Raw genomic sequence first — 16,704 nt, forward strand, 5'->3', positions numbered from 1 at the left:
GTGTATACACTTGAGTTGCTTCCACGTCTAATAATTCCCATTATTGGGAATAATGTTGCAATGAACACAGGGGTGCAAACATCTCTTTCTATGGTTGATTTCATGTTCTTTGGATAAATATCCAGTAGTGGAATTGCGGGATCATACATTATTTTTATTTTTAATTTTTTGAGAAATCCCTATACTATTTTCCATAGTGGCTGCACCAGTTTGCATTCCCACCAGCAGTGTGTGAGGGTTCCCTTTCATCCACATCCTTTCGAACATTTATTTCTTGTGTTGGTAATTATAGCCATTCTGATGGGTATAAGGTGATATCTCATTGTAGTTTTGATTTGCATTTCCCTAATAATTAGTGATGTTAAACACCTTTACATGTGCCTGTTGGGCATATGTATATCTTCTTTGGAAAAATGTCTGCTTATCCTCTGCTCATTTTTGTTTTCTTTTGGTGTGGAACATTGGCCCTGAGCTAACATCTATTGCAAATCTTTCTCTTTTTACTTGAGGAAGATTGTCACTCAGCTAACATTTATGCTAGTCTTCCTCTATTTTGTATGTGGGATGCTGCCACAGCATGACTTGATGAGCAGTGTGTAGGTCTGCACCTGTGATCCAAACCTGTGCAGACCTGGCTGCTGAAGGGGAGCATGTGAACTTACCACTAGGCCACCAGGCCAGCCCCAATCCTCTGCCCATTTTTTGATTGGATTGTTTGTTTTTTTGTTGTTGACTTGTATGAGTTCTTTACATATTCTAGAAATTAACCTTTTGTTGAATATAGATTTTAAAATATTTTCTCCCAGTTACCAGGTAACCCAGGGTTACCTTTTCATTATTTTCATGGTTTCCTTTGCCTTGCAGAAGATTTTTAGTGTGATGTAGTCCCAATTATTTATTTTTTCTTTTGTTTCCCTTGCCTGAATAGACATGGTATTCAAAAAGATGCTGCTAAGCCTGATGTCAAAGAGTGTACTGCCTATATTTTCTTCTAGGAGTTTTATGGTTTCAAGTCTTACATTCAAATCTTTAATCCATTTGGGGTTGATTTTTGTGTACGGTGTAAGAGAATGGTCTATTTTCATTCTTTTGCGTGTGGCTCTCCTGTTTTCCCAACAGTGTTTATTGAAAAGACTTTCCTTTCTCCATTGTATGTTTTTGGCTCCTTTGTCAAGGATTAGCTGTCCACAGATATGTGGTTTTATTTCTGGGCTTTCAGTTCTGTTCCATTGATCTGTGAGTCTGTTTTTGTGCCAGTACCATGCTGTTTTGATTACTATAGCTTTGTAGTACCTTTTGAAGTCAGAGATTCTGATGCCTCCAAGTTTGTTCTTTTTTCTCAAGATTGCTTTGGCTATTTGGGGTCTATTGTCATTCTGTATAAATTTTAGCATTCTTTGTTCTACTTCCATGAAGAATATCATTGGGACTCTGATTGGGATTGCATTGAATCTGTAGATTGCTTCATGTAAGGACATTTTAACTTTGTTTATTCTTCCAATCCCTGAGCTTGGAATATCTTCCTATTTCTTTGTCTTCTTTGATTTCTTTCAATAGTGTTTTATAGTTTCCCATGTATAGGTCTTTCACCTCCTTGGTTAAATTTATTCCTAGATATTTTATTATTTTTGCTGCAATTGTAAATGAGATTGTATTCTTGAGTTCTCTTTCTGTTAGTTTGTTATTAGTGTATAGAAATGCAAGTGATTTTTGTAAGTTGATTTTGTACCCTGCAACTTTGCTCTAGTTGTTGATTATTTCTAATAGTTTGCTGGTGGATTCTTTATGGTTTTCTATATAGAATAATGTTGTTTGCGATCAGTGAGAGTTTCACTTCTTCCTTTCCAATTTGGATATCTTTTATTCCATTTCTTGCCTAATTACTCTAGCCAAAACCCCCAGTATGATGTTGAATAGGATTGGAAAAAGTGGGCACCCTTGTCTTGTTCCTGTTCTCAGAGGGATGGCTCACAGTTTTTCCCCATTGACTATGATGTTGGCAGTGGGTTTGTCATATATTGCTTTTGTTATGTTGAGGTTGTTTCCTTCTATACCCATTTTATTGAGAGTTTTTATCATAAATGGATGTTGGATCTGCATCTATTGAAATAATTATGTGATGTTTATTCCTTGTTCTGTTAATGTGGTGTATCACATTGATTGATTTGTGGATATTGAGCCATCTCTGCATCCCTGGTGTATATCCCACTTGATCATGGTGTATCATTCTTTTAATATACTGCTATATCCAGTTTGCCAATGTTTTGTTGAGGATTTTTGCCTCTACGTTCATCAGTGATATTGGCATGTAATTTTCCTTCTTTGTGGTGTCCTTGTCTGGTTTTGTGATCAGGGTGATCTTGGCCTCATAGAATGATTTAGGAAGCATTCTGTTTTCTTCAATTTTTTGGAGTAGTTTGCAAAGGATAGGTACTAAATCTTCTTTGAATGTTTGGTAGGATTCTCCAGAGAAGACATCTGGTTCTAGACTTTTGTCTTTGGGAGGTTTTTTATTACTTTTTCAGTCTCTTTACTTATAATTGATCTATTCAGATTCTCTATTCCTTCTTGATTCAGTTTTGGGAGGTCGTACGAGTCTAAGAATTTATCCACTTCTTCTAGGTTATCCAATTTGTTGGCATATAGTTTTTCATAGTCTTTTGTATTTCTGTGGTATCCATTGTAATTTCTCTTTTTTAATTTTTAATTTTATTTATTTGAGACTTTTCTCTTTTTGTCTTAGTGAGTCTGGCTAAGGGTTTGTCAATTTTGTGTGTCTTTTCAGAGTCAGCTCTTAGTTTCATTGGTCCTTTCTAGTGTTTTCTTGTTTCTGTTTCATTTATTTCTGCTCTAATTTTTATAATTTACCTCCTTCTGCTGAGTTTGGGCTTTGTTCTTCTTTTTCTAGTTCTGTTAGGTGTAGTTTAAAATTACTTATTTGAGATTTTTCTTGTTTGTTGAGGTAGGTCTGTGTTGTTAAGAATTTCCCTCTTAGAATCACTTTTGCGGCATCCCATGAGTGTTGGTATGTTATATTTTCATTTTCACTTGTCTCCAGCTATTTTTCGATTTCTCCTTTGATTTCTTCAATGATCCAATGGTTGTTCAGTAGCATGTTGTTTAGTCTCCACATATTTGTGACTTTCCAAACTTTTTTCTTGTAGTTGATTTCTAGTTTTATAGCATTGTGGTCAGAAAAGATGTTTGATATGACTTCAATATTATTAAATTTATTAAGCCTTGCTTTGTTAACCAACACATGGTCTATCTTTGAGAATGTTCCATAAGCACCTGAGAAGAATGTATGTTGTTCTGTTTTTGGATGAAGTGTTCTATATATATCTATTAAGTCCATCTAGTCTAGTGTTTCACTTAAGACCACCATTTCCTTGTTAAATTTCTGTCTAGCTGGTCTATCCATTGATGTAAGTGGGATGTCAAGGTCCTCTGCTATTATTTTGTTTCTGTCAATTTGTCCCTTTAGGTCCATAAGTAGTTGCCTTATATACTTTGATGCTCCTGACTTAGGTGCATATATATTCATAAGTGTTATGTCATCTTGGTGGAATGTCCCTTTTATCATTAGATACTGACCCTCCTTGTCTCTCATTGTCTTTTTTATCTTGAAGTCTGCTTTGTCTGATATAAGTACGGCAACACCTACTTTCTTTTTCTTTCCATTTGCTTGGAGTATTGTCTTCCACCCCTTGACTCTGAGCCTGTGTTTGTCTTTAGAGCTGAGATGTGTTTCCTGGAAGCAGCATGTTGTTGGGTCTTGTTTTTGAATCTATCCAGTCACTCTGCTTTGATTGGAAAATTCAATCCATTTACATTTAGAGTTATTATTCATATATGAGGGCTTAATACTGCCATTTTCTTTTGTTTTCCTGTTGTTCTATATTTCCATTGTCTCTCTTCTCTTGTATTTCTGACTGCCATTTCAGTTTGGTGGTTTTCTCTGATAGTTTTCTCTTTACTTATGATTTGTGGCTCTACTCTGATTGTTTGTTTAGTGGTTACCATGAAGTTTGTATAAAAGATCTCATAGAAAAGATAGCCCATTTTCTGATACACTCCTATTTCCATTAACCTAAAGACATGCCTTCCCTTTTGTCTTTCCATTCTGAGTTGTTGTTGTCACAAATTCTTTTTTGTGTTGTGATTTTGTGATTGAGTGTTTATAGTTAGTTTTTATGCTTTCCTTCCCTTTATATTTTACATTATAATTGTTTTAACCTGTTCTGATAGAGATCTGCAATTTTTTTATTTTGTCTATTTATCTCCTTGCTCAACGCTTTGTAAATCTTTGGAATTTTATTACAGGTAGGAGAGCTTCCTTCATTATTTCTTGTAAGGGAGGTATAGTGGTCATGAACTCTCTCAGCTTTTATTTATCTGGGAAATCTTTTATTTCTCCATCATATCTGAAGGATGGTTTTGCTGGATAGAGTATGCTTGGCTGGAAGTTTTTGTCTCTCAGTGTTTTGAATACATCATTCCATTCTCTCCTAGCCTATAAGGTTTCTGCTGAGAAATCTACTGAATGCCTGATAGAGTTTCCTTGTAGATTATTTTCTTCTGCCGTGCCGCCCCTAATATTTTTGCTTTGTCATTGACATTTGCCAGTTTTACTATTATATGCCTTGGAGAAGGACTTTTTGCATTAATGTAATTAGGAGTTCTATTGGCTTCATGTACTTGTAAGTCCAGTTACTTCTCCAGGTTTGGGAAATTCTCAGCTATTATTTCTTTGAACAAGCTCTCTGCTCCTTTTTCCCTCTCTTCTTCTGGATTATCCATAATCCTTATATTGCCTTTACTAATTGAGTCAGATATTTCTCAAAGAATTTCTTCATTTTTTAAAAAATCTTAGCTCTCTCTCCTCCTCTACCTGTAGCATTTCTATATTTCTGTTCTCTAATTCACTAATTCTGTCCTCCGTAATATCAAGTCTGTTTTTTATGGTTTCTAGATTATTTTTTATCTCATTAGTTGTGTTCTTCATATCCAGAATTTCTGCTTGGGTTTTTTTTAGAGTGTCAATCTCTTTGCTGAAGTATTCCTTATTCTCATTAGTTTTATTCCCAAGCTCATTGAACCGTCTTTCTGAGTTTTCTTATAGCTCATTGAGTTTCTTTATGACAGTTATTTTGAATTCTCTGAAATTTAGATTATACATTTCTGTAACTTCAGGATTGGTTTCTGGAAAATCGTCATTTTCCTTCTGCTCTGAAGTGTTACTGAGTTCTTCATGGTGTTGGAAGAATTGATCCTTTACTGGCACATTTTTGGTAGTATCAGATCACAGATTCCACCTGCTACTGCTGGGGAGGAGCAAGAGCTGTGTTTTCTGATCCTGCCCTGACTGTTGTAAGTTTTGCTACTCTGAATTTGCTCAGCCTGGCTGTAGCTGCTCTGCAGGTTGCACTCACATGGGCAGGGCCTCTGTGCTAGTTGAGTGGATTGGGCACTGTAGATGAGGCCTCTGTGCTTGGCAGGGAACCAGCTGAGCTGCTGCACACTAGGCAGGAAGGGAGCCTTCACATGGGCTGAGCCCTCACTTGGTGGGTTCTGCGAGCTACTGTGCTCCACAGGCAGAGGTGCCTTCTGAGTGGGCAGGGCACCTTCCCTCCTGCACTGTGCTCAGTGGGCAGGTGCCTTCACAGCCCTGAGCCTGCACCACTGGGTGTAAAGTGTTCCCATCAGCAGTGCTGCTGTAGCACAGTGGACACTCTCACAGATTGGGCTGCACCCCTGAAAGCATTTGTGAAGGCTGGGCCATCCCCACCTCCTCTTACAGTCACACTGGCCACTGTAGGGATCCATGACCTGGCTTGCTGCCACTGGGGAGGGGGAGGAGTGCACTCGTCTAGTTCCACTGCCTTCCAGGGATCCAGTCTACCCATCTTCAAATGTATAGCTGTGTAGGCTCTCAGAAGTCCTGTTGTGCTGTGCAGGGAATCCTCTGCTGGTTAATTAATGTCTGTTTAGTTGTGACTTGGAGGGAAGAGACTAAGGGAAGAACTCACTCCGTCATGATGCTGATGTCACTCCTCAGTTATCAGTAAATATTTTCTTTAGTTAGCATAAATAGCTCTTTTGCAAATTAAGATATATTTCTTTGCCCTAACTTTAAGTAAATGAAATGGCCTATTCATTAATAAGACAGTGTTTAAATTGAGATAATTTTTGCAATGCCATTTATAAAATTCTTGGAAATTTTTCTCCAGGTTGTACTTTAGAGTCAAGCTCTAAGAACTGACTCAACCCAGCTGTATTAGGCTGGTAGGGCTGCCATATAAAAATATCACACACCAGAAGGCTTAAACAACATAAATTAATTTTCTCACATTTCTGAAGGCTGGAAGGCCAAGATCAAAGTGTTGGCAGGTTTGGTTTTTCATGAGCCCTCTCTTCTTTGCTTATAGATGTCCACTTTCTCACTGTGCCCTCACATAGCCTTTCTCTGTATATGAGCATCCCTAGTGTCTTTTTCTCTTCTCATAAGGACATTAGTCTTATTAGATTAAGGCCCCACAATGATGACCTCATTTAATTTTAATTATTTCCTTAAAGAACCTATCTCTAAATAGAGTCGTGTTGGGGCTTAGTGCTTCAACGTATGAATTTTTGGAGGCTGGCCCAGTGGCATAGCAATTAAGTTCATGCACTTCACTTCTGTGGCCTGGAGTTTGCCAGTTCAGATCCCAGGTGCAGACCTACATACTGCTTATCAAGCCGTGCTGTGGCAGGCGTACTACATATAAAACAGAGGAAGATGGGCACAGATTTTAGCTCAGGGCTAATCCTCTTCAGCAAATAAGAGGAGGATTGGAGGCAGATGTTAGCTCAGGGCAATCTTCCTCAAAAAAATCATTTAGTTAATTTAAAAAATATGTGAATTTTTTGGGGAAAAATTTAGTTCATAATGCTAACAATTTCTAAGAAATTATTTCACAGAAGAATATGGCATTGAAATAGGTAAGAGTTACTTGAAAAATTTTAAAGTTATCCTGGGTAATAACTAAGTTGGTTCCCTATTTAAAAAATAATAATCCATATCTTCAATATACCAGTTACTCCCAAACTTAAATTGTTATGTAAAAGCTTCTTACATATCAGCCCTTCAAAAAAGAATTTTTAAGCCAAATATTTTATAAATCATTCACAATTAAAAGACTTTTCATGGCTGAATGCCAAGTTGACGTCAGAGAAACTACTAGTTTCCTGTCATAGACACTATTAGAAGCTGCAAGACTCTATAAAAATTTTTCTATGTCAGTAAGTATACTTTTCAGATCTATACTTTTCCTCAGATTCTTCAAAAAGATATGTTTCTCTTTCCTTAATGCTTCAATATTTTGCAATAATGCCCCTTAGAAAAATCATTTATTTTATTTTTCTTGCTGATCATAATGTGAAGATACATCTGCTTGCCAACAGACATTTTGAGTATTGACTTTGACTATGCTCACTGTTCTCTAGGGTTTCATCAAAACCCCTTTTTGTGTCAGAAGTTCAAAGACAGGCATATACACATAGCTTTTAACCAAAGTCTCAACATTTAGGAAGCATTTATCTCAGCATTTATCTTGATTTTTCTAGTGTAGAATTGTCTCATATTCTCTATCCCAAATATTATCATCTGGAGTTCTCACACTTTGACCAATAGAATGCATAAAAACCTCTTTCTCCAGGAACTTCAAAATATTGCTACCAGGCCTCTTGCTACTTCACTCCTTCCCTATAGGGCTGGATTTATGGGATTAACACTTAACCACAGAGATTATTAAGATAGCACCTGTGTCTACTCCTAACCAAATCAATCAATCAACCAATCAACAAACAAGGGGTATTTCTTGTTTTCTGGGAAATGAAATTCCTGGATGAATGGTAAAAAAATACGAAAAGAATAGACACATTTCTCTGGCTGCCTTAAAACAAAAACAAAAACGCCCACACTTACTAATTTCTTGAAGAGCACAGCTCTCAATCCTCTGAGTTTCAGCGAAGATAGTGAATTTGGGATGATGTGTGTGTCAACTTTCTGTTTTTGGGTAGGCGCTTATTGTTTCTGGGTCCAGCTCTACAGTAACTGGAGTGCCTCCACCATCCTGGGAAAATCTGTCTTAAATGTCAGTGTTTTGAGGTGTGTTTCTTCAACTTCTGTGTATTCAAGGTGTAACTGGCATAAAGATAGCAGATGGCATACATTGCATAGGTTGCCAGTCAGATACCATTTTTAGCCAAGATTCACGTATGTCCTTTGATGTTAGGCATTATTTATTCTATTATGATAAAAGAAAGATTGTGTTTTCAATCTTCTATAGATTTGGTGGCTAATAATTATTACCTCTCAATGAAAAGTGGATTTTAAATGATTTCATTATGACACTCTGCTGCCTACATTAATATGTGAGCAGTTGGTTTAAAATGTTGTCATGTACTTATAACTTTAATATCTAAAGTTACTTTTACATTTAAGAATGAAACACTGTTGACTAATATTGAGGAATTTAAAAACCTCTTTGGATAAAAATATGCTAATTGGTTTTCTTAGATAACTATAATTACACTACTTTCCCATCCTCACACCCTAATAAAACATAGGAGAAAAGAGAACTTCCCTTCCATAAATGAAATTTTTCATAAATAAAATATTTGTTATGCTGAAATCCCAATTGAGTTATGGTACTTTCCAGTCCATTCTTCTTCTTCTTTTTTTTTTTTTGGTGAGGAAGATTGGCCCTGAGCTAACATCTATTGCCAATCTTCCTCTTTTTTTCCTTTTCTCCCCAAAGCCACAGTACATAGTTGTATATCCTAGTTGTAAATCATTCTAGTTCTTCTATGTGGGATGTCACCACAGCATGGCTTGATGAGCAGTGTATGTCAGGCCCAGGATCTGAACTAGTGAACCCCAGGCTGCTGAAGCGGAGTACGCAAACTTAACCACTCGGCCGTGGGGCTAGCCCGTGGTGCTTTCCATTCTTCCTGCCGGGTGACAACAATTAATGATATCTAGTATTAAACTTGTTTCATAATAATAACTAACTGAGTGCTTACTAGTGTGCCAGAAAATGTTCTTAGCTCCCTACATACTAATTTCTCATGTAATAGTCACATCAGCCCTAAATAGGATATATTATTAGCCCTGAGCTAACTGCTGCCAATCCTCCTCTTTTTGCTGAGGAAGACTGGCCCTGAGTGCACATCTGTGCTCATCTTCCTCTGTTTTCTATGTGGGACACCTACCACAGCATGGCTTGCTAAGTGGTGCCATGTCCACACCAGGGATCTGAACCGGTGAACCTCGGGCCACTGAAGCAGAATGTGTGCACTTAACTGCTGCGCCACTGATCTGGCCCCACTTTTGTCCTTTTGCTATGTGAATAATAACATCTTAAATAATATTATAGTCCTATAAGTTTCTCTTGCTTTCCTCCTATGGGAGTGGGGCTGATAGAATTTAATTAACTTGGAACAAGTATGATATAACCATTACAGATAGAGCCACCATCAGATAGAGATAGCAATTACCTTATAAGGTTTAAAATATAACAGCTGACAGTAATCACATATAGTAATATACGATGTCAAGGAAAACAGAATGAGTGTTTCAATCTCTTTAAAATTTGAAATTCTGAGATGTAAATATTTTGCCCATTTGATATTCATGCTTTTCTCTTTGTCTTTGTTACTTCTTTTGCCCATGTTACTTTCTCCATCTGGACTATTCTCTCTCTCTCTCTCTTTCTCTCTCCCTCTCTCTCTGACAGATGCTTAGATCACAATAATATCTCCTTTGTTGGTCCAGAGGAAAATCCTGAGGCTCTGCTAAGGTTATTTCCTGAATCAAAACAAATAAATTTGTTTGAAAAGCTGATCCAAAGGAGGAGGGGGGGAAAAGACTTTAATGTGATAAACATTTTCCCAGGGATTTCAGGGCTATTATCCATCATTATTTGGTAAACAGAGTCAATTAAAGGCATTCACATGTAAAACATTTCTTACAAAGAGCTCACAGTGACTCTTACAGTCCTGGGAGAAAACCACCGGGAGGAGAAGAGGGGAGGAGGAAAGACTTCAGACCTTTAACCGAGAGTAATTGGAAACATTTTATGTGCTCTGAATTAATTTATTTGTGCCCTCTTTAAAATGTAATTGCTACTTCATTTTTAGGAAAAAGCAAATTCTATATTTCCACATAATGTTCTAATTACAAATTGTGTAGAGCATAGAGGAAGGGAGAACAGGAAAAAAAGCCTAAAGAAAAAAACCGCATTTGTAAATCTTATTTTTTTTCTTGATCTAGCTATTTTTTAGCTATCACTGGAGTATAATCATTTCACTCCGCTATACCGTGATTACATTACTTCATTTCCTTTACTAAAATTTTGTTGGTAGCTTTTCTGAGAGGGGAGGGTTTGTATGTGAATTACAATAAAGTCCAAACGCCGTCCGGGACTATCACAAGAGCAGAAACAACCAGCTGCAGAAGAGAGTTTTCAAGTTTTCCCTTGTAGGCAACAGAGGACTCCAGCGCAAGATCATAGTGAATTCATTGGTTTATTTCTGCAGCCGGTGTCTGGGGTCCTGCATCATCCTAACTTTTTAAAAGAAAGATACATAGTACATAACGTAATTTTATGAATATCATGTTAGTCGTCTTTGGATTTTATTTCTAGATTCTCTACTTCTTAACAATATTTTAAATAAACTTTAAAATATATTGTCATGCTTCTTAAATGTTGCCTTACTCATCTATTAATGAAGACATTAGGAGAAAGAAAAAATGAAAAAAACCTCACTATTAGCTAAAAAACAAAATCCAAATATGTTTTCTAACTATGTAAATAAACATCAAAATAGCATTATTTTGCAAACTGTAATATTTTGGTGCATGCATATCTGAAATAAATTAGTGGGAAAAAGTTCCCCTTTTTTGGGGGGGCTTCAATACTTAATGTATTTGCATTAATATATGTGTCTTGGATATAATTGATATTTTTCCCTCAGAATAATAGAATTAAAGAAAAAAAAAAGGACCTTAAGAATCTAGTCCAATACTCTTATTTTACAAAAAAAAAAAAAACAACCTCAAAACTGAGACTACCAAAGATAAATGGTTTTGCTCAAATTATACAGAGCTTGCATGGTGATGGAAACCAAGATGACATGTAGAGGTGGAATATTAGCAACCTTAATGCGCTATACACAGGAAGCCTAGGCCACATGTGTTGTTATTAGAACCAGCCTTCAATCTGTTCCCGCTGCGATCTCCAGGTTCGTTAAAATTAGAACCTTGGGTTTATTCACATTCAACCTGATGCTATTTGAATTTTTTAAATGCAATTTTTTACCTAAATATATGCTTATTGCTAAAGAAGGCTTTAATATCAAGCAGTATATATTTATATCTCTCAGTCCTCACCTCATGCCCGAGGACTTCTCATTCACTTATTTTTAAATTTGGATTTTTTTCCCTTAAAATAGAAGTGAATAAAAGTCAACGTCAGCACAGATTTCTAGGATTAACAGGCAAAAATACATGACTAAAATTTTGAAAATGTGCTATTTAAAAATTAAAAGAAGTAGTTCATTTGAAAATGTTCATAACTTTCCTGTTTTGATTACCATGATGTTATCACCTACCAACTTTTAAAATTTTCTTCAAAGTATGAGAAAACACTTTCTTTGACTAGTTTAAGTCCCTTCTTCATTTTACCAGTGGTGGAGACAAACATTCTTAACTAGTCTTTTACTCTTCGTAAGACACATAAATTTTGCTGTGATCAGTCTTTGTAAATCATTAAAACAATGTGAATTATTATAACTATGGACACATATTTTGTAGCAGATAATTATTTCATTTATTTATTTATTTAAAAACTCAGTGACACACCAGGCAGTGCCCTGGGGACTTGCAGCTGAGTAAGGCAATGCCTTCTAATGCCCTCAAATAGCACTCACATTTGGAGGGGAAGATAGAAAAAGAGACCCAGGTTTAGGGTGATAATGCGCTATTCAAGGATGCTTAAAAAAGGAGCAGAGGTAATGAGGAGGGAAGTCAAAGGAAATGAGAAGTTCAGATAGGATTTCTTGAGGATTTCTTGAGAGCCAAAGTCCTGAAAAGACAGTAATCAGATCCTTCATAAAGCATCGTTAGCATTATTAGACAAAATAGCTCTGTTTTTTCCAAAATTCTGCTTTTCCTACATCCGACTAAAAGATTTTCCAGTTAAATAGTTGATGTATATGTTTAATAATGTTGAGTCCATCACTCCTTCCCTGACTAGGCAATAAACTAGGAAAACCTTTCCTTCTGTCTTCCAGTTTTAGCTCCCTCTCCCTGTCTCACTGTCTCTCATATTATAACTGTGTGCGCACACACATACACGCTCTCTGAAAAAGGGGACCAAACCATGTCTTTTTTTTAAACATTTACTGATCACTGACTCTAAGTGCCAACAACAGCATTATAAGAAGCGGTTAGTTAAAAAGACCATAGATCTAACTAAATAAATAAACAAAACAAATAATGTTACATCCAGTACATCCTGGTTGTATTTTTTCTCGCCAGCGTACCTTCCATCAGACAGAGGCAGAATTCTCCTAAGATGTTTTTCATGATGAAGATGTTTAGCAGGAAATTTAAGTTTGAATTGTGGATTGAATATTCTGTACATCTTCACTAGTTAAAGAATTAATTTCCAATTTTTAAAAGTACATGTTTTCTTACAAATAATTTTCATAAAATAGTAAAAGCTAAATCAAAATATATGCAATTTTACAGTACAACAAATTATTTTCAAGCCTAAAAAGTCATTTTAGATGATAAAGTCTTGTTTTTATTGTTTCTTTGCCAAACATGAACATAACGTTTTTTTTTTTTCCTCTGGGGATGGTGGTGGGGTGGTCCAGAATCAAATTTTGACAATACGAAAGAAGTGATAAATACATAGCCCAACACTGGTACTATTTTATATTAAAAGTCAACATTATGTTTTAAAACATAAATAATAATTTTTGTTTAATTAAATTAATAACACTACTGATTTGATTATTTTGTTTTAATTATTTTGTATGTATGTATTATGTCTTAATTATTATTTTGGACAACAAAATAACTAATAACCATTCTGGCTTTTCTTTCTTTCTCCTAGAACCAGTTACATTTTATATCCTTGCACCGTTTTATCTCTAACTAATAACCCCTTGCTATATCCAGATAAGGTATATGAGACATTCAGTTTCACTGGTGTTCCTGATCCAGAAAATGATTAAGCAAATAAAAATCAACAGTTGATAACAAACACAGAAGTCTTCTTAGGGTAGGTGTTTGTGACAAAGCAGAAAAGACTTCACTTCCTTAATAATATTGTCAGAGATCCAAAGAAAAGATGAGGAAGACTTGAGCCGTGGTGTTTATTACCATTCTTTGAAGAAAGACCTAATACATATATATGTAATATATATGCACCTCCTAACAGAGTAAGGGTCAGCACTGTTATGCACAAAGCAAAGTAGCTATGAAGAGAAGACAAGTGATTTTGGAGATGACACCCATTGTCACTCTCCCTTGAATATGTTAAATCCCATGCCTTTGGTGGCCGATGAAGTTCTCTTTGACAGAAAGCCGAGAATATTGGCATAGTTAAATATTCACACGCAATTTTATTCAAAATTGCTAGTCTTTTCACTGGGACCAATTAAGAAAATAAGACATTTTCTTTCTGCTGCAGGGAAGAGAGGGATCATTACCTCTCAAATACTTATCACCTCGCAGATTGTGACAGGTGATTTCGGGTTCTGAGATTTAAGCCCCACAGGATATTTGAGAGACCTGTGGCACGCCCATCCGGGGGAGCCGCAGAAACCCAGGCAAGGGTTGATTTCCGTCTACATTCTCGGTTAGGAAATCCCGAAGCTAGTATCCCAAACCAGCGCCTGTCCACGCAGAACCTGTCCTCTCTCTCCTGCATCTTGCTTTCTACTGTTTTCCTGTCTTTTTTTTTTTTGCCAATACAAGTCCCCTACTGCTATTCTTTTAAAAAATGTTATCTGCTGCCAAAAGCAGCATACTATTCAGACAGACTTATTGACTCCTGCCCCAGAAAGCCACGTGAGTTTTCCAGCCCTTGCCTCCACCAAAGTGGCCATCAGGCTATCTTTTATTTACTTTCATCTTCTTCTGTGGCTTTTTCCCCCGCTGACATTGCTGTACAGACTTTCGGTGGGAAACACTTCTGGCTGGAAAGACAGACACACATAATATGACAACCCTAACAATGCATAGGATTAATTTGAAGCGACCAAGACAGACCTCAGGATGTTGTGATTCTCTTCTCTCCCCGCGCCTCCCCCCGGAAAACGGCTTATTAGGTACCTAGGGAACAATTCTATAGGATTAAGTTACTCTCTTTCAGGTTATTTTAACTTTTACAAAAAAAGGACTTATTTTCCGTAATGATTTTTTTCCTCTTTATTGGGGAAAAAAATCTTACTCAAGAGGACAGATTTTTGACTTGACTTTTTAAAATGGTGAATTTTCGGGGCAATTGTCTCTTCTTTTGTTTCTTCAAGGTATTTTGCATTTTCACTAAAATGCACCATCTTAAGACTTAGAGAGGAAGCAGTCAAGTCAGGAAAATGTTTTACTGTGGTTGTTAAGGTCTATTACATACACTATGTCAAGCGTGACAGGGCATTTTTTCTTTAACACATCCTCATCCATTAAGGCTGAGATTCAGAAAAAGTGCTTGGCACAACAATTTAGCAGGAAAGAAAGCTATTTTAAAAGTCTTTTGGGAACATGTTTGTGAAACAGGAAAAAACATACAATTGAGTTGATAATAGCACTCCGCAAAGGTTAGACTCACCGAAATGGCTTTGCCATCTTTTTTCACAGAGAACGTGTTGTTCTGAAGCAGCGGTTCTCACTTAAGCACGGCTTAATTCAGCAAAGAGCTTCTTCCTGTGCGACTTCTTCTGCACTGGAAAATCTATTTTTAAATTACAACCCAGACTTAGTCACAGGGTAAATAATTAAAAATAAGCTGTGTTTGGTATGTGTGCAATTTACAGCACTTTGTAGAGGGCATCACGGGACTGTGTGCCCAGCAAATTTCTCCATCCCATATGCAGTTTTCCACTCATTAATTCCCCCAAAGACTCTCGAGTGCCCTGCAGGCCTGCACCTTCACTTTCCCTCACACAAGCTTGGCTCATTTCTGTACCCAGGCTTTTGAGTCTCTAGGTCTTTGTCCCTAGAAAGTTCTAACTCTGTCCTCTATCACTGCACCTTCTTACTTACTTTGAATTCCTTAAACACTGACGGTTTGAAATGTGCTCCAATTCAATTCACAGACACACCTCTTAGACTACACTGTCTACTCCCTTCCCATGACAGACAGTCTTTCTGGACAAAATGTCACCATTTACTATTATATGATGATAATGAGAGTGAACTTTCTATTTTGAGGCTCTCCCTTACTGACCTCCAGAACTCTCTAGACAAACACTCCGAGACACTTTCTTCTTCAAAATGTCTGATCTGTATGCAAAAATTTTCCCACCACCCCTTTTCTGCTGCTAGATTCCCTATATTAGTGATTAGAACCTACTCAGATGCTCACGTTAGAATTTGGGGAATCTCTTCAGGTTTCTTACATTTGCTAAGTTCTCATATGCTCATAGATTAAACCTTTTTAATATCTCCAACTTTTAAATACTCCTCTCCATCCCCACTATTATTAATATTATTATTATTATTATTGTGTGTGTGAGGAAGAGGCCCTGAGCTAACATCTATTGCCAATCTTCCTCATTTTGCTTGAGGAAGATTGTCCCTGAGCTGTGCGATGTCACCACAGAATGGCTGACCAACAGCGTTAGGTCTGCACCTTGGATCCCAACCGGTGAACCCCCGGCTGCCAAAGCAGAGCGCGCAAACTTAACCACTACACCACGCGGCCGACCTCCTCCATCCGCGCTGTTGTTATTCTTCGTTCCAGGTTCCAGCCTTCAGGATTACTTTCTTGCCTCACTTACTTAGAAGTTGCTGCAGTATTCTGATTTGTCTCTCTGCAACTTTCCTTGTCACCGTCTTTGAATTAATCATCCTATTTTCTAAAAAAAATATCTTGTCATAGTGCTGGACTGCTGAGTTCTCCCACAATTTTTATTCATTATTTGCAGCCAGGTTAGCAAATATTTGGAATACATGTCGTTCCTTCTCAGGATGGTGCCCCTGGCAGACATCACTGAAGCATCAGTTGACTCTCACTGAGTCTAGATTCAACTTCAACACTGCTGGTACAGCTGTCCTGCCTGCCACCACCAGCAATCAGAGGGGGCATCTTACATGAAAATCTCTAGCCTAGAGCATTAATTCAAAACTCTTCAACAGGACAAAAGATACCATCTTTAATTTGCTTTCTTGTCTTCCTGGAAAGCCTTATCTCTTAACATACCTGCATCTTTCAAGCACCTGGTACTTCCGTGTTACTGACTTTTTGATACTCCATTTAAGTGTCATATTCTCGATGTCTCTCTTTCTCTCTCTCTCCACATGCATACACACACACACACACACAAATATACTTCCATGTAAAATGCATCATTCCATCTGATCAGACACTAAAAAATATTTATTGACTACCAATAACACTTCGTTATCCATATTTGTAAATCTGCCTTCCC

At 36.9% G+C, this 16,704-nt stretch overlaps 1 protein-coding gene and 1 long non-coding RNA gene across 4 annotated transcripts in view; one reads left to right on the forward strand and one right to left on the reverse strand.

Annotated features, from left to right (window-relative positions):
* LOC124233508 (uncharacterized) overlaps positions 1–14,974 on the reverse strand; it is a 63,873-nt gene extending 48,899 nt beyond the window's left edge. Inside the window, exon 1 of the long non-coding RNA XR_006887082.1 lies at positions 14,883–14,974. This is a non-coding gene — a long non-coding RNA (uncharacterized LOC124233508). The remainder of the gene's footprint in view (positions 1–14,882) is intronic.
* The window catches only part of LOC124233507 (calcitonin gene-related peptide type 1 receptor), a 103,175-nt gene that overhangs the window by 30,699 nt on the left and 55,772 nt on the right, over positions 1–16,704 (forward strand). The window lies entirely within an intron of this gene.

This window comes from Equus quagga, unplaced genomic scaffold (genome assembly GCF_021613505.1).
Source record: "Equus quagga isolate Etosha38 unplaced genomic scaffold, UCLA_HA_Equagga_1.0 203_RagTag, whole genome shotgun sequence".
NCBI classification, from domain to species: domain Eukaryota; kingdom Metazoa; phylum Chordata; class Mammalia; order Perissodactyla; family Equidae; genus Equus; species Equus quagga.